This window comes from Sinocyclocheilus grahami, unplaced genomic scaffold (genome assembly GCF_001515645.1).
Source record: "Sinocyclocheilus grahami isolate Dianchi unplaced genomic scaffold, SAMN03320097.WGS_v1.1 scaffold87.1, whole genome shotgun sequence".
NCBI lineage: Eukaryota > Metazoa > Chordata > Actinopteri > Cypriniformes > Cyprinidae > Sinocyclocheilus > Sinocyclocheilus grahami.
This window is the reverse complement of record NW_015505266.1, coordinates 1,801,616-1,820,628: the sequence shown is the minus strand read 5'-3', so window position 1 is coordinate 1,820,628 and position 19,013 is coordinate 1,801,616. Positions and strand designations below refer to the sequence as shown.

Sequence of the window (19,013 nt, the reverse complement as noted above, 5' to 3'; positions counted from 1 at the left end):
GTAGACGGTGGGTGGAGTCCACGCATTTGTGGATTGTCAGCGTCTTGACACTGGAAATGTTTCAAAATCCACAAATGCACAGCGAGCTATATCCACAAATGCGTGCAATGATCTACAAATGTACAGGAGACGATTCACAAATGAATGGCAGGCAAAGTTGTATTTGTGAGTATGTTTTTAAATTTGCAAATCTCATTTTATTTATTTGTGAATTGAATTAATGTTTGTGAAACTCTGAGATGTATTTGTGGATCTCATTCTATTTATTTGTCAATGTGTTAATTTTTTTGTAAATCTCTTTACATTTATTTGTGGATCATAATCTATTTATTTGGAATAGTGCAGCAATTCTACCCCCATAGATAGAGAACAATAAAGGAAGAATATTCGATGTTCAAGGCTTATAATTCAATACCGTTTCTATATCAGGCAGAGGCACATGTGCTCTAGGTGGCTTGAAGCCTGAGTGTGTGAGTCTCAGGGGTCATGAGGGTCAAAGGATCACCTCCTTTGACGTCATAAATTGCCGCAGGCACCAGTAGAAGTACTACTGTGGTACAACGTTAGCATAACCTTCATAAAACACTTAGAAATTGCAGTGGCAAGTTCACATCCATGCAGCCGGTCCAAAATGTTTGTTGTATAACTAGCAAATGCAGTTTTATATGCCGAGTCTGAGTCATTTTAGTGAATCGGTTCATTTGGGTGAGTCACTTAAATGAACTGGTTCAAATAATTAAACTAGTGTTGCTATGCAGTTGATAAGGTTTTTGGAGTGGATTTAATGTTATATGCTGTTACTAAGGTTTTCAGAGTGATTTAAGTGTGTTGCTATGCGGTTGTAGAGGTTTTCCAAGTGATTTTTGCATGTTGCTATGCAGTTGTTAAGGTTTTTGAAGTGTTTAAATGTGTTGATTTGCGGTTGTTATGGTTTTCGGAGTGGTTTTAGTGTGTCGCTATGTGGTTGTTGAGGTTTTCAGGGTGATTTTAGTATGTTGCTATGCATTTGTCAAGGTTTTTGAAGTGTTTCAATGTGTTGCTATGCGGTTGTTAAGGTTTTTGGAGTGTTTTTATGATGTCGCTATGCAGTTGCTAAGGTTTATGGAGTGATGTTAGTATGTTGCTATGCGGTTGTTAAGGTTTTTGGAGTGTTTTTATTATGTCGCTATGCAGTTGCTAAGGATTTTGTAGTGGTTTTAGTATGTTGCTATGCAGTTGCTAAGGTTTTTGGAGTGATTTTAGTATGTTGCTATGTGGTTGCTAATATTCTTTGAATTGGTTTTGGTATGTTGCTATGCAGTTGTCAACGTTTTCTAATTGGTTTTAATGTTCTATTTTTAGTGTAATCTATACACTTAAATAATCTATACAGTAAAACAAAATTTATTTGAGAATAAGTCTGAATGAATCACTGAAAGAGTTGGTTTAGAAGATTGATTCGTCACCATTATTTGGTAGAATCTGCTCATCTAAACATTATCGCAGGAAATTTGCATGGGTTTTGACACTTTTACATCAAAGCAACACTTTTGACAAAACACAGCTGACAAACTTTTAGTATCTCGTGGTGTAATAAGTCTGTACACCCATAACACAGGAAGCCACAGACACAAATTGTTTTTAATCGTTTCTCCCTTTTGGATTATGGAACACTAAAGCTGCCTGAAACCTCCAGTAGAAATAAAGACAAACATTGTTTATCGCCAACTGATGTTTCCAATTTGTTGTCATGGCCTCTGGACTTCGACTGCGCTTCTTTTTAAACTGATAAATGGATTCAAATAGTGTCCGTCGGTACCTTAACGACGGTTTCATCACACCTGTGTCTCTCGGGAAACGAGGAATAGATTTGAGAACATGTGTTTGAAAACAGCATCATTAAAGCCGTTTCCTGAGCGTAGCTACATTATGATGAGCCCTGCATCAGTCTGTCCTGCGCTGGACTGGAGAAGCACAGCTGTCTAGAGTCTCGGACATCAGACCATCACAATGCAGCTTCTGCTGGCCAAGAACTGCCCACTTGAGCCATCATGTGACAAACAATACAGCTGAGGCTGTCAAACAAGACTTTTTAAAACCTTTCAAACCTCTACTGTGTTGCTATGCGGTTGTTAAAGTGTTCTGAGTGTTTTTGCATGTTGCTATGCAGTTGCTAGGGTGAACTGAGTGGCTCTAGCATGTTACTATGCGGTTGTTATGGTCAACTGAGTGGTGTAGCATGTTGCTATGTGGTTGCCAAGTATTTCTAAGCAGCTTTAACATGTGACCTGTTGCTGTGCAGTTCTTAAGATTTTCAGATTGATTTTCGCATGTTGCTGTGCGGTTTGTTGCTTTGTGTCTAGTTTGTTGCTATGGCCATCTGAGTGGTGTAGCACATTGCAATGTGTTTGCCAAGTATTTCTAAGTAGCTTTACAGTTGTTAAGGTATTCGAAGTGGTTTTAGAGTGTAGCTATTTGGTTGTTAGAGTTTTCGGAATGATTTTAGTGTCGCTATGCAGTTAAGTTTTTTGGAGTATTTTAGTGGGTTGCTATGTGGTTGTTAAGGTTTTCAGAGTAGTTTTAGTGCATCGTTATGCGGTTGTTAAGGTTATCGGAGCGGTTTTAGTGCGTTGCTATGCGGTTAAGGTTTTCGGAGTGATTTTAGTGTGTCGTTATGCAGTTGTTAGGGTTTTTATAATGGTTTTAGTCTGTTCCTAAGTGGTTAAGGTTTTCTGAGGGGTTTTAGTCTGTTGCTAAGTGGTTATTAGGGTTTTTGGAGTGGTTTTATTCTGTTGCTAAATGGTTGGTAAGGTTTTCAGAATGGTTTTAGCCTGTTTCTAAGTGGTTGTTAAGGTTTTTGGAGTGGTTTTAGTGCATTGCTATGTGGTTGTTAAGGTTTTTGGAGTGGTTTTAGTCTGTTGCTATGCAGTTGTTAAGGTTTTTGGAGTGGTTTTAGTGTGTCGTTAAGAGGTTGTTAGGGTTTTCATAATGGTTTTAGTCTGTATCTATGTAATTGAGGTTTTTGGAATGGTTTTAGTGCATCGCTATGCAATTCTTAAGGTTAACGGAGTTGTATTAGTGCGTTGCTAAGTGGTTGTTAAAGGGTGGTTCACTGGGTTTTTTCTAGGCTTGATTGTGTTTATGGGGTGCAGTCTAACATGTGTTAATGCTTTGTTTTAAAAAAAAACATTATTTTTCACATAATTTACCTTTATTCCACACAGCTCTGTCCCTTCTCTGAGAAATGGGCTGATCTTTTCCTGTTTTTATGAAGCATCTCCCTCAGAAATAGGCGATGGGCTCTGATTGGTTAGCTAGCCCAGTGTGTTGTGATTGGCTAAACCGCCTCTAGTGCACGTCTAAGCGTCCCGCCCCTCACCTCAGCGGCATGTACTCCGGTTGTATTGTAATCAACGGCGTCATTAGTATCGCTTATCAGTTTAAACCCGATTGAGAAGCAGAGGATATTATTGAAGAGGATCGTGCAGAACCTGTGCAAGCACTGCTTTTAATGGTAGGCCTATGTTTTTTTGTTTGTTGTTGATACGCTGTTGTAAATGCTGCTGCTTGTTAGCTTTTAATATACGGTTTTATCCTGATTAAAGCTTTAATACAGTACAGCATCCGCATGCGCATCCATGTTTAATGCTTCTCATAGCTATGTGAAAATAAGAGTATAATTGTAACAGTTCAATGTTGGAGCTGAGCTGAATGAGAGAGAGAGAGAGAGAGCGAGAGAGAGAGAGAGAGGCAGAGCGTGTGCAGAGCAGGGCGAGGCCAGGAACAGGATGAGAACTGCTGCTTTTGAACATTGATTTTGAAACCTGTGAATCTATTAGAATTGTTAGAAGACAGAAACATGATTCATATATGAACAGATTTTTACGTGCACCTCTAGTTTTCTCTTCCTCTTCTCTAAAGCAGTGCAGGCCTCGCCCCCTTTGCTGCCTTTTCCCGAGGGCGGGGTTTATCTGGGTTTGCTATGTCACGAACCCAGGAAGTAACTCGTTGTAGTCCCTACCAGCCGTTTTTGTAGACCTTAAACTGCCAGAATTTTAAAAGACGATATCTCCGTTTGCATTGAACTTTCAGCTTCGTAACTTTGCAAATATTGTTTATGCTCAAACAGCAACATTACACACTAACGCTAAAAAAGTGAAATCCCAATGAACCACCCTTTTAAGGTTTTCAGAATGGTTTTAGTGTTTTGCTATGCAGTTGTTGAGGTTTTCAGAATGGTTTTATCCTGTTTCTAAGTGGTTGTTAAGGTTTTTGAGTGGTTTTAATGTGTTGCTGTGTGGTTGTTAAAGTCCCTGTAAAGTCAATTCTGAGAATTGTTTCTAAACGCATTATAAATGTTACAAATGTATTGCTGAAACACATTACAAAGACTGTGAATTATGTAGGACTGAATAGTGGAGTTAGACCATTAAACAGGTTTTCACCAATTCTGTGTTCAGGAGTTTTTGGGCAGGGCTAAAACGGTGGCTCGAAGATGCACTGAACCCACCGATCATGGCCCCTCCCCTAACACTATAATAACTGTCGATGACGCACCGGAGCAAATATGTATGGGCAAATATGTATGGCTTTATAAATCCAATTAAGCTGCTATGAGCATCCATTCAGGCAGTTAAGAGGCGGCAGCTTTCCCGCGAGTGGGCGTGGTTTTAGCCCAGACAGCGGACACGCCGCCAGCGTTTGAGAGCAGAGGATACCACCCATTTTTTCAAGATTTCGATAACTTATTTTATGTACTTAGCTGATTTTTTTATCATTCAAATTTGGCTGAATGGTTAATAATACATTTTTCTGTTTTTAGAATATTGCTATGCAGTTGTTAAGGTTTTCAGAGTGGATTTAGTATGTTGCTCTGCAGTTGTTAAGGTTTTCACATGTTGCTATGTGACTAAGGTTGCTAAGGTGTTCTGAGTGGTTTTAGTGCATTGCTATTTGGTTAAGTTTCTTTGGAGTGGTTTTACTGCATTGCTGTGTGGTTGTTAAGGTTTTTGGAGTAGTTTTAATAAGTCGCTATGCAGTTTTTACAGTTTTCAGAATGGTTTTAGTATGTTGCTATGCAGTTAAGGCTTTCTAACTTCTGAGGGGATGCTATGCAGTTTTGCCAGACAAGGTTGTTCTGTAGACTTGGTTTGGACATCATCCCACCTTCAACCTGTAACATACCAGCCTCTGGATTAAGACCAGCAGGTTTTAGGAGAACAGAAGTGATTTTTCCAGCCCAGAACCAATCCCATCAGAATCTGGCACCACAATCTGCACTCCAGCAATGGAAAAAGGCAGCATTTGACATGCAAAGACAAATTCAGGCCTGTTCCCAAAGGTTTTCAGAGGTACATAACCCTTAAGATTGTAGAATTTAAAAGCTTAAATCCCTGTTTTTTATCTTCAAATTCCCTCTTTTAACGGCAAGCTAATAGCTCAGCAGTGAACTAACGGGGTGAAAATGAAACATTGGGAGTTCTTCTGCTGAGCCGACCACAAAAAATGTGTCTGTATCAGGGTGGAACTCAACATCCGCAAAAATGAGGTCAACAAACCCTCTTGCTTATTTCTAATTTTCTCCAAAATTGCCCAACATCTTGCAGAGGCTCCCCGACCAACCATTCCCAAACACATCTGGACCACAGCGAGCCAGAATTCGCTCCTAATCCATCCCGTTTTCTTTGGCTCTGAGGATTTGCAACAATACTGCCAAAAACCATAAAACAAACAGAGGGTTAAACCCAAAAATCCCCTATTGCAGACATCAAAATAAAAAAAAAAACAGCGTTTGTCTCAGAAAAGGAGAGGGAGATGTCTCCAATTTAGATGCAATCATGTCAGAGACGCTATCAGATTATTGATTAGCGGCTGGCGGGAGCTGATAAGACCCTGCGACAGCTCGGATTTGAGCCCACATGGCATCCCGGTTGGCTCCTGCCCGATAATATGGGATTCACCAGTCTGAGTCCGAACGCTCCCAGAGAGTTGCTGTCATTGTTGGCATAAGGGGATATTGCAAGCATGTCACGGACAAATCTGATATCTCTTTGTTTATTTCAGGTGCACTCATTAAAATACCCCGACCGGATCCCTCCCGCCTCAGATCGCTCGGCTCTTCTCCTCCGTTCCTCCATCTCTGTCCCTGAGGGCGTAATAATCTCTCCCATCTCAGAGCACATTAGCATCACAATTAAAACCGTATTTAACCCTTTAACACATAACATATTCTGCTGTCTAGAGGGAAGAGCTCACAGCTGAGAAAGATGTAGATGATTCAGATCCATATTTGCAAAAACAAAAGGTTAAACAAGATGATTGTGTTTGTTAATTGGAAGAGCTTAAACATGATGATTATGTTTGTTAATGAGAGGTATGGGGCGATTTCTATGCATAGGGTACAAAGCAGTGTCAAGTTATTTTCTTTAAAGCAATAAGATGGTTATAGAATTTTAAATGTAAGTGATAAAAATAATTCTTTATTCATTTTTTAAGTTTTTTAAATAATTGTACACATTTATATATGAAAATATAAAAATTGAATTTTAATTGAAAATAATTTTAATAAATTTTCAAATAAAAAAAAATTAAGATATTTAGTAATACCTCCTGAGCTAAACAGCTCAGAACATTTCTCAAAAATAAAGATGAAAATAAATCAATATTAAAGCCCCATTCACACCAAGAACGATAACTATAAAGTTAACTATAAAGATAACGATATTAGCGTCCACACCAGCAAACGATATCGTCTGTTTATTCTAAGCGCACATGCGTCTGCCGCTTTAAATTCTTGAGCTCGTTACAGCAGGATGGATTCTGATTGGCTGTCAGTGTTTTATCGTTCATCAGCTGGGAAAAAAAATCGTTTTGAAAGTGATCACAACGATATAGTTCCTCTGTTTAGTTATCGTTATAGTTATGGTGTGAACTATGCTATTCTTTAATATTGAGAACGATTTTTAGAACTTTATCTTTATCGTTATCTTTATAGTTATCGTGCTTGGTGTGAACGGGCCTTAAGCCCTATTAAACATAAACAAGTTATTTTTTAAATAATACCTGAAACATTTTTTTTTAAAATATCAAGATTGTTAGTGTAACTTCCTGAGGTAAACAACCAACATTTTACAGTGGAAACACTTAATCTCACATTTTTGTTATTCTGTTATAAGCACTATTTTGTGCCATAACTGCTCTTTCTTTCTCTGTCAAACCGTACCGTATCAAACCATGATGGCAGCCATTCATAAACTGAATAAACTTATCTGAAAGGGTTTTTCTTCAGAGAACAGAGGCTGATGATGGCTATGATTGGCAGAGAGAGTGAAAAAGATCCCCTTCCTATGTCTTTAATACTGTTTAGCTAATAAAATCAGTCCAGGGTTAATTAAATCTGTCCTGGGTTAATGAAATCACTGCTCATGTTCCATTAGTGTTCCAGACTCCACCCACTCAAAGAATTCTCTGTGCCCCGATTGGCCATACCCTGTGTTGATGTGTTTCAATGCACCGCCCATAATAGCAGTACTGGTTTAAAGTCAAATAATTAGCTAATGCTAATGATAATTTAAAAATTCAAAGGATAAAAATACAAAATCTCATTCAATTTAAACGCAGTACATCAAGACAACACAATCACGGTTTGCAGTCAATAATGAGACACACAAACGAACCAATGAAATATGACAACAATAAAGTCAAACCTGGTGTAGTGCATTAAAACGCAAGCAAGAATGACATTAGAGCGCTACAACTGAGATTAAAAAAACATAATAATAGCCATAGACATATAAATACCTAGACGCCTCATTGGCCGTTTTGGTCCGTTGCTGCGAAAAGTCAACGCGTCCGCCATATTGGTGCGGGCAAGAGTTCCCTGTAAACAAATGCAACGAACAGGGAGAGCTGAGGTTTTTCTGTATAAAAATATGATAACGTTTGTTTTTATCAACTGATATCAGTGGTTTATGATCGACGTGGTGTACAAAAAAAATCCAGATACTTAAAATCCCGATAGTTAAATGAGATATTTAATCAATTTAACTAAGGCATTACAAAAGCTCACACTTGTGTAAATTAAATCTTCTCAAAAAGTATTTTCTGTGTTTAACCTCACCATTTTAGCTTTTCTTGTGCTTCAGGTCAGAACATACCTCGCTCCCTTTGAAATACTGGGAAAACAAATGCCCATCTTAAGTAATAATTTACCAAAATTGAGAAATGGAACAAACTGACAAATACAAATCACACTGGCAGTATCCTATCTATATTTTTATAGCACTAAACTGATGCAATTATTTACAGGTACATACTCTAAAACCGTCAATAACAAAGATAACTGATGGCTTTATGAAAACACATATGTGATTTGGTACAACAACAGTTCAACAAATATATGTGTAATATAGTATAAAGTAAGATGTAACAGTAAATAATATATTTACAGTAGTATAACATTTTTATAATAATTAACGACTGAGGCATTTTCTCGAGTCCACTTATGAGAATGATGGAAAAGATGCCCGCACCAAGATGGCGGCAACGTTGACGTACGATCCAGCGGCCAATGAGGTGTCTAGGTATTTATATGTCTATGATAATAGCAAGTAATACGATAGCTAATCCTACAATATAGTGTAAACAAAAGCAAAAGTACTTAATTCAGAGAAAACTTACCAAAACGGCTGGAAATCACACATTTAACGCACAACAAAGAACAAGGCAAAACCCTAATTGATTAACAACAAAATGAAGCAAAACATTTTAAAAATTAAAAGACTTTACGACATGATATCAAAATAAAAACATTTGTACAAAAGAAAAAAAAAACTTTTATTTAAATGTTTGTGTGAACTCTACATTTAAAGACATATTATCATCTTTAGTTCTACCTAAAAAAATTTTTAAAAAGTGTCAAAATGTGCGTCATTTCACCAGAAAGTAACAATTAAAAATAAGACAAGTTTAAAAGTTTTAAAACTTTTAAGATGTTTTAAATTGTGACATTGTTTTCATTGCAAATAGTACATTTATTAGATTTTTTGCAAAATTCACATTATTGTGTTTTTTACATTTAATTTATTAAAATAAAATGTAAACAAACAGTAAAACAAATACTAAATGGACGTATATACTGTATAATTTCATATCTTTTTATAGTTTTTGTATGACAATAATGAGAATATATTTTTACATTACTGTAATGACAATTCAGCCATAATATTGTTAACTAACAAAAAATATTTTTGTTCAATGAAATAAAACAAAGGTAGACACCACAAAAGTCGACTGATTTACCATTGAATTTTTTTGAACATTTACAATACTTCAACACAATTCCTGCGTCTTATTCTCTCATTCACCCACACTTTAATTTTTAAAGCAATTCAGCACTCCAAAATGGCATTGGGATCACAAATTGCGCCCTGCAAAAAAATCATTCTTTTTGCGTCGTCCTCTGATTTGCATAATTCCTTTAGTACTAAACAATGCATGCGCAAATTAACAATGTTATCAGTTGGTTCTTCGCAAATTCCTCCCCGAATCTTGAAAGTTGGAATGTTTGTCTTGAATTATTCCCATCCGCAGACATTTCCCTTGTAAGCCTGATTTTTAATAACAATAAACATTATTATATATTCATGACCGTCTGTTTTGTTCCCCTCACAGCACCAGAAACAAACGTCTCTCTCTCTCGCCCCCCGCACACACACACACACACACACAGAGTCTGATCTTCATCCATGGTTAACACACAGCATAATTACACCATTCCGTGCTTAATGAATGGATTAAATGTGAAAGCACTCTTTGGATGCACAGGGCTCCTTTTTCGTGCCCTACAGGGTCACATGAGCACACCCAAACAGCTCTTCACACTGACAGCGTTTTCTAAAGAGTCCATTATTGGGCTGGACCTATTCATTAGCGGGGGAGAGACGGGCTCGTCTGCAGCAGGCAGACAGGTGGGCCGACAGACAGACACAGTGAAGGTGAATATGGTGAATATTGTTGGAGACAGCTGGCTGATGGACTGATAATGACCAGAGTGAGTCTCTGTTGCTGCATTTTGGTCTATCACTCCTCACTGGGGTGTGTGGGAAAACATGCATCATTTCAACAGAAAGTCTCTATTAAAAAGAAGAAATTATATTTGTAAAAAGACCATTTTGAGACCGTTAAGATTTTAGGCATTGTAGAACCATTTTTACGGAAATTAACCATTTCAACCCAAAATGTATTTATTTTACAGTTTGCAAAATTAACATTACTCTCAATCCTGATTTTTTTGAATTAAATATCAATTAAAATAAAATATTAAAATACATTAATTGAAAGCATTACAACAAGTACTACTGGGATGTCTTAATACTTTAATATTTATTTATACATTATAGTTTTTTGCATTACTTTTATTATGAGAACATTGTTTTTATTTTATGAAATAATACTGACATACATATACTGTATATATATATATATATATATATACACATACATACACACACACACACACACACACACACACACACACACACACACACTCAAACCCCTTCATTTTTTATGTTGCTGCCTTATGTTAAATTGCTTTAAATTACTTTTTCCGCCACATCATTCTACACTACATACACCATAATGACAAAGCAAAAAACACGTTTTTAACATCTTTGCAAATGTATTAAAAATAAATAATAAAATGTATTTAAATAATAAATAAACTTAAACGATTCCATTGCATAAGTATTCACACCCTTATCTGGGACAGTTAAAATTTTGCCCAGGAGCATTCATATTGCTTGTAGATGTTACTACACCTTCAAATGAAGTTAACCTGTGGCAAATTCAATTGAATGGGTATGATTTGGAACGGCACACACATCTTAATAAAACGTCTAGCAACTGAAAATGCATATCAGAGCAAAAACCAAGCCCTGAGGTCAAAAGAACTGCCTGTAAAGCTCAGAAACAGGTTTGCATCAAGCCACACATCTGGGACAGAGTTCAGAAAAAAATTCTGCTTCATTGAAGGTTCACAGAAGCATGTAGTCTCTGTTACACTTAAAGGGTTAGTTCACCCAAAAATGAAAATTAGCTCATAAATTACTCACCCTCACTGCATACTAGGTGTATATGACTTTCTTCTTTCAAACGAATCCAGTCGGAGTTGAAAATTGTCTTTGATCTTTCAAGCTGTTTAATGGCAGTCAGCAGGTGTTGCATGCATCAGTCCAAAAGAAGTTAAATAAAAAGCACCCATCCATAAAAAAAGTGTCTCACACGGCTCCGGGGGGTGAACAAAGTCCTCCTGTAGCGAATCGATGCGTTTTGTAAGAAAAATAACTACCATATTTAAAACGTAATAATCAATTTAATCTAGCTTGCGCTCAATGTTGTAAAATGCATATCAGAGCAAAAACCAAGCCCTGAGGTCAAAAGAACTGCCTGTAAAGCTCAGAAACAGGTTTGCATCAAGCCACACATCTGGGACAGAGTTCAGAAAAAAATTCTGCTTCATTGAAGGTTCACAGAAGCATGTAGTCTCTGTTACACTTAAAGGGTTAGTTCACCCAAAAATGAAAATTAGCTCATAAATTACTCACCCTCACTGCATACTAGGTGTATATGACTTTCTTCTTTCAAACGAATCCAGTCGTAGTTGAAAATTGTCTTTGATCTTTCAAGCTGTTTAATGGCAGTCAGCAGGTGTTGCATGCATCAGTCCAAAAGAAGTTAAATAAAAAGCACCCATCCATAAAAAAAGTGTCTCACACGGCTCCGGGGGGTGAACAAAGTCCTCCTGTAGCGAATCGATGCGTTTTGTAAGAAAAATAACTACCATATTTAAAACGTAATAATCAATTTAATCTAGCTTGCGCTCAATGTTGTAAACGGAAGCAGCTCCGGGCGGATGACGTATGAGGTTTTGGGTGAACTAACCCTTTAATGGAAGACATTTGAAACAACTAGAACTCTTCCTAGAGCTGGCCAAACTGAGCAATTGATGGAGAAGGGCTTTGGTTTGAGTGGTGACCAAGAACATGATGGTGACTCTAGTTGAGCTCCATGATCATATGTGACCCTAAACACACAGCAAGAGTGGCTTATAGACAACTCTATAAATGTCCTTGAGTGGCCCAGCCACAGCCTGGACTTGAACCCAATCAAATATTTCTGGAGAAACCTGAAAATGTGCATCTGCCCTCATCCATCCTGACAACTTGAGAGGTGAAGAGACGAGGAGAAGAACGACAGATAATTGCCAAATGCTGATGTGCAAAGCTTGTCGTATCATACCCAAAAATACTTGAAGCTGTTAAGGTGCTTCAGCTAAATATTTTGTTAATACTTATGCAATGTACTTATTTACGTTTTTTTTAATAAATGTACAAAGTAGTAACAGTTCTGTTTTTGCTTTGTCATTATGGTGTATGGAGTGTAGATTGATGTGGGGGAAAAAAGTCATTTAAAGTAGTTTAACATGCAACAACAAAACGTGAAGTAAATTAAGGGGTATGAATAATTTCGCAAGGCACGGTTAAATTAAATTAAATATATATTCACATAAAATATACTACATTAATTGGAAGCAGTAAAGCAAATACTACTAGGATGTATAAATACTTTTATGAATTTATATATGATTTTATATATTTATATATTATAGTTTTTGTATTGCATTGCGGTTAATATGAGAATGATATTTTACATTATGGTAATAAAAATTCAGTGTTTTATAAACTATTTCAAAAATAACTTTCATTAAATGAAATACAGCTGAAATTAAATAAAATATAAATATTCAATGACACATTTTATTATATACAAACATTAAAATAAAATGTATTACAAATTAGAATCTTTAAATTAGTACAACAAATACTATTGTTTTGGAGAGATATATATATATATACACTTTATGGATATGATATTACATTACATTACAATTACATTATGGTAATGAGAATTCAGTATTTTATTTTATTGCAATACTGAAATAAAATTGAAAAAAATTGTTAAAACTAAATATATTACAGCCAAAACATGTCAAAAATAAATAAAAGCACATAACAAAACGACAAACTAAAAAGAAAACTGAAAATATAAAAATAAAAATAAAATCTCATTCAAAATATTAATAAATACTATAAACATATTTAAATAATACTACAATAATACTGTGAGAATTTAGAGAAAAAATATGCTTAATTATTACAAAAATAATATCACAATGCCAAAACCTCATAATAGTCAACAGTTTTCTTTAAGCAAAATATAATTATTTATTTTTCTCTTATGTTTTTGGTATGAAATATGACCCCGGACATGTTCTTGACAGGCTTTGTGATATTCGCCCTGGGAATTCTTTGTTTCTTGGACAATCTCTCTCTCTACACCGAACCCATTATGATAAGAGACTCCTTGCTAATTGAGTCATTAGTGAAAAGCGACTGGTATTATCACACGCACACGCCATTTATTCCAACATTCGACCTCGGAAATTAATTTGTTTTGTACAGAAGGGTAAAGAAAACCTCTCAGATAATTACACACGGTCACATCAGCTAATAGCAAGACACAAACATACACGGTTCGATCCCCCAAAGGCTTAATGTTCAGTCATCGCAAAATTAGCATGACCTTTAAGAGCCACATGTTTATCTCGCAATGACTATCTAACTACTTAACTTATCTATCCAGTGTATCTAAATGAGAACTTGACATTTTTAAATTAACATTAATGCATTTAGATAAAACAGCGCTGCTTTACCCCACATACGCACGACCGTAAAGGGCGGAAGCGATCGACTGTGGCATAATAAAAGCTCTGCTGCTTTCGAGCCGTGTGTCACACTCCTTCAGCAGCCTCGTTTAGCTTCGATGGCTTTCAGACTCACCCTGCTTCATTCTACTACGTTAATAAATCATTAGCTCATCCATGAACATGATTTCTGCTCGAGTCCCGTCGGATTCCGTCGGCTGTGAGGATGAAGACGACAACTCCCATGATTCCACACTCAGTGTCATCAATATACGCCTTTGTTTCTTTGTTTGTTTTGAATATGCACCCTCTAGCGGCGAAAAATGACATCTTGTGCCTTTAACATGAGCTTTTTTTCAGTTCATGCTTTAATTAACAATAAAAAAAAAACAATGACCTTGGCGATGCTATCACTATGCTCTACTTTTCAAGCTACAGGAATGTATATTATGAAATGAAATAAAATAAAATAAATGAAAATAGTATTTATTAATAATAAAAATAATTAATTATAATGAATACAAACTACCTTAAACCTTATGTTTAATTAAAAAATAAAATCAAACTACAGGAACAATGTATATTATTAAAACAATATTTATTAATTAAAATAATTAATTAAAATATTTAGGACTACAAACTACACCAAAACGTATCCTTAATAAATAACATTTGCAAATTTTTTGGAATAAATAATAATAATAATAATAATAATAATGAACTACATCAAACTTATCCTAAAAAACCTTGCAATTTCTTAAAATCAAAATAACTTCTTTAACTATTCATTTTACTTTTGAGAAATTATTAGAAAATACCTTTGAAAAAAAATTACTTTAAGACTGTTAAGATTTGTTTGTGATAATTATGTATATAGTGGAAATTTTGCATTAACTGTTTACTTCATTCCTGAATGAATCAGCCGTTTGAACAAATCGACTCAAAGACATTTACCGCCACCTGCTGGTAGTTTTAGTTTTATCATTTCATTTATTAATAAATAAATCAATTAAAAAAAAAACATTAAAGGGTTAGTTCATCAAAAATAAATAAATAAATAATTCTGTCATCATTTATTCACCCTCATGTTGTTTCAAACCTGATTGACTTACTTTCTTTTGCACAACAAAGGTATATGGAATACTGTTGGTAACAAAGCTGTTTTGGTTACCAGTGACTTTCATTGCATGAACAAAAAAAATACTGAGATGTTTCTCAAATTATCTTCTATCTTTCATACTTACTGTTATGCTGTTGTAGCCTAAACATTTAACACAATAATAGCTTTAAATTATCTTTTGGGGGTATTTTCACAGCCAAATTTAGTTCGCGATTAATTAATCGCAGCACCCTGCAATTAATTAGATAAAAAAATTTAATCGACTGACAACCCCAATTTATCTTTTTTAAAAAAAATTTTAGCAAAGTTATCATTATTCTTAAATTGATTCTAATATATATATATATATATATATATATACACTACCATTCAAATTTTGTGATTTTAAAGAAATCTCTTATGCTCATCAAAGCTGCAAAGATAGCAAAAATACAGAAAAATATATTATGAAATATTATCGCAATTTAAAAATAATGGTTTACTATTTTAATATACTTTAAAACAATGTATTTCTGTGATGCAAAGCTGAATTTTCAGCTTCCTAACTCCAGTCTTCAGTGTCACATGATCCTTCAGAAATCATTCTAATATGATAATTTATTATCAATATTGGAAACAGTTTTTGCGGCTTAATATTTTTTTGGATCCTGTGATACTTTTTTCAAGATTCTTTGATGAAAAGTAAAAAAGAACAGCCTTTATTTAAAATAGTAATATTTTGTAATAATATAGCCTACACTACCGTTCAAACGTTTGGGGTCAGTAATTTTGTCCTGAAAGAAATTTAGATTTTCCAGCAAGGATGTGTTAAATTAATAAATAGTGATGGTAAATACCTAAAATGTTAGAAAATATTTATATTTTGAATAAATACTGTTCTTTTTAACTCTTTATATTTATCAAAGAAAAAACGTATCACAGGTCCCAAAAAATAATGTTTCCAACATTGATAATAAATCATCATATTAGAATGATTTCTGAAGGATCATGTGACACTGAACACTAAAGTAATGATGCTGAAAATTCAGTTTTGCATCACCGGAATAAACTATATTTCACAGTATATTAAAATAGAAAATTATTTTAAATTGTAATAATATTTCACAATATTACTGTTTTTTCTGTATTTTTGATCAAATAACTTCATCCCTGATGAGCAAAAGAAACATTCTTAAAAAACTTTTTGAACAGCAGTGTAATAATAATAATATAATATATTAAATTAGATGCATGTATACTTTCTGTATGAAACAATTTAACTTTTTATGAATAAATTATGACAATTCGTTTCAGTGTTAAAATTAGGCCTACCATATATATTTTTATTTTGATCAGCAAACAGAAAGACATGTTTCACACAAACTCACACTTAACCAAATTAGCATGACCTTTAAGATGGAGACCACACACACACACACACACACACACAAACATACTCAAATGCAAACTGTGTTTTCTGAATGCACATTCGAAGCATAATTAGACTCCTTATTAAAATTACAAAATGAACAATCGAATGGAAATTAAATGATGCGTGAAGCAGTATGACTGGGTTGACTCACAATGCTAATGTAGCAGGACAGGTGTGTGTCAGCCTCCTACATGTGAACATCTCTCACACACAGAGGCCAAAGAGCAGAGCAGATGGCAGAGATGAAGAGTGAGAGTGAATGTGTGTGTGGCCAGAGCAAAAGGCAGAGGCTTCAGCATATGGTCAACTGACTGCCCACTGTGAGAACATTTACCATTGTGTGTGAGCTAATGATGGTGTCCTTCATCCTCTGTAATCTACAGTGTGTGTTTACCAGCGTGAAATAAAGTGTTGTCTTCAGTCAGGGATATATAAACACAAGCAATGACTCACGGAATGGATCATGTAGTCAGCCAGTTAGTCATTAACTCAAAATAAATCACAATGTGAGGAAGAGAGGCGTCGCATGACTCTGAAGTAGAGTTAGAAGCCAAGAACTTTAATTTATGTTACATTAATTATCACGCGTGCTTTAAGTTTTCCACTGATGCAAACGAAATACAGTACTAATAAAAATAGCCTACTCTGATAAGAGTTTTGACGGAAAATATAAAGCACCACCAGTCTAATCACAAAACGATAGATTTTTATTATGCGTTCTTATCAAAAACCTACACTGCGACCGGTAGTTTGATTCCTGAATGAATGATTCTTGATCCTGCTGATTCAAAAACACACAGTACAACTAGTGCGATCCGATTCCTGAATGAATAGGCTTGTTTGGGATGAGCAAAATCTGCGCAGAACCGATCACCGCGAGATGCATGCCGGTTAGAAAAGTGTCCAAGTTACATCCAACTTGCTCTGATGTCATGCTGACGTGTGCCAAAAAACGCTTGCGACAGCGAGGCGGCTGTGTCGGATTGTGCAGTCGAGCGCAGTTGCTCTCCACCGACTTCACTGCCTGTGTGTGACGTCAAACAGACAGTCATCTGAGATCGGCTCGATTTGAGAAAGGGGAAAACATTTAACGAGATTTAAAAAAAAAAAAAAAAACACCGGGTGGATTTTTATCATTATAGGGTGGTTGTGTGCACACACTGCCAACACACATTTCAGTTCAAACAACTTGTAGAAGTGCATGTAGCATTCTATGACCCCTTTAATGAATCAAACCATTTCCTTTTGATTGCCATTCCTACTCTGAAGAGTTTTGTTTGCGATAATGGCCGGTCACTGACTGCACATTATCACTACCCTGCTGAAGAAAAACTGCTAAAACCAGCCTTAGCTGGTTTTTAGAGAGGTTCTGACCACTTCTTTAGCTGGTTAGGCTAGTCTTAGCCATCAGGCCAGTAGACCAGCTGAACGACCAGCTAAAACCAGCTTGACCAGCTCAGCCAGGCTGGGAGACCAGCTAAAACCAGCAGCTTCCAGATTGCTTTTATTTGAAACAGTTGTTTATTATGTAAGAAGAACAAGCACAGAGCAATATGAGAGACATGAAACTCGGAAATCAGTTGCCTGTGATAACAGTGAATTATGTAGTTTAGCGTCATTTTATGTAAATATCTGACAGCAGTATGCTTGAACAATCAGATTCAAGTATTCCAGAAAGCAGCGCTTTATATTTTTTTAGATCTATCCACCTGCTTCCGGTCTCATTCGCTTCCAGCTTTTTTTGATGTACTAAATGAGCGGTCATTTTGTTGCATGATATTGCAGATTGGTGTGTCTTACCATATTAATGTATTATCTTAATTATGAACACACTGGTTTGTAACGCAAACAGTTTTACGGTTTACTGCACTTTGTTTTTCTTCTCTTCCCTATAGCGGCTAATGAACCGGAAGTCTCGCCCATAGGCACACCTCCATGTAGATACAGAAAACTAATTTCAATATTCCAGTTTTAAGATCAAAAAGTTATCAAACCGTGTTTTCTTCAATCATTTCAAAAGAAAATCATTTAATTAAATGTTGTATGCGACTGCAGGATGAGCTTTGAGGCCGAGGGATCGACCGCGCGCATCTTTGATGTTATAACTCCCAGTACTAATACAAAATGCGCACAATAAACACGCACTCATGAGCAATGTAAACTGTACCGCTCGTCAGCTGCCTTTGGAAGTCTTTGTGAGCGTTTAATTGTACAGGTAGCTGTTCTGCTTTGTGTTCAGAGGTTTTGATCACACAAATCTACACACATACACACAGTGGCTATTGTCTGTTTCCTCGCTGTCTATATTCTGCAGCTGTGCATGACTGATTCTCTCAGCCTCAGGATTTACAGAACAAAGCTTTGCAGACAGCACCTATTGATCCTGCATCTTGTGTGTGTGTGTGTGTGTGTGTGTGTTTGGTCTGGGTTATGGGGGCACGGAATGGGAAGTGACATTTCTAACACTTCCGAGACATTCCTTGGGAAGAATCACTGTTTCAAAACCTAGTGAACTGCCTTGATGTCTTTTCCCTACATAGGCAGCATCCTACCTGAAATATGACCTCCTAGATTATTGTTTTGAAAGTCTACATAGTCATTATACAAAGCGAGTTAATCACGCTCGACTCTTACCTGATTTCAATCAAATTTGAATGCGAAGCTGGCATAGAATCTGATAAAAAAAAATAAACAAATCCATTCAGAGCAGCTTTCGCATTGGTAGCGCAATTTATACCGCC

General features: G+C 35.7%; 1 long non-coding RNA gene across 1 annotated transcript in view; it reads right to left on the bottom strand.

Annotated features, from left to right (window-relative positions):
* Window positions 1-19,013, bottom strand: part of LOC107586960 (uncharacterized) — a 70,009-nt gene extending 50,996 nt beyond the window's left edge. The window contains exon 1 of the long non-coding RNA XR_001609419.1: window positions 18,907-19,013. This is a non-coding gene — a long non-coding RNA (uncharacterized lncRNA). The remainder of the gene's footprint in view (window positions 1-18,906) is intronic.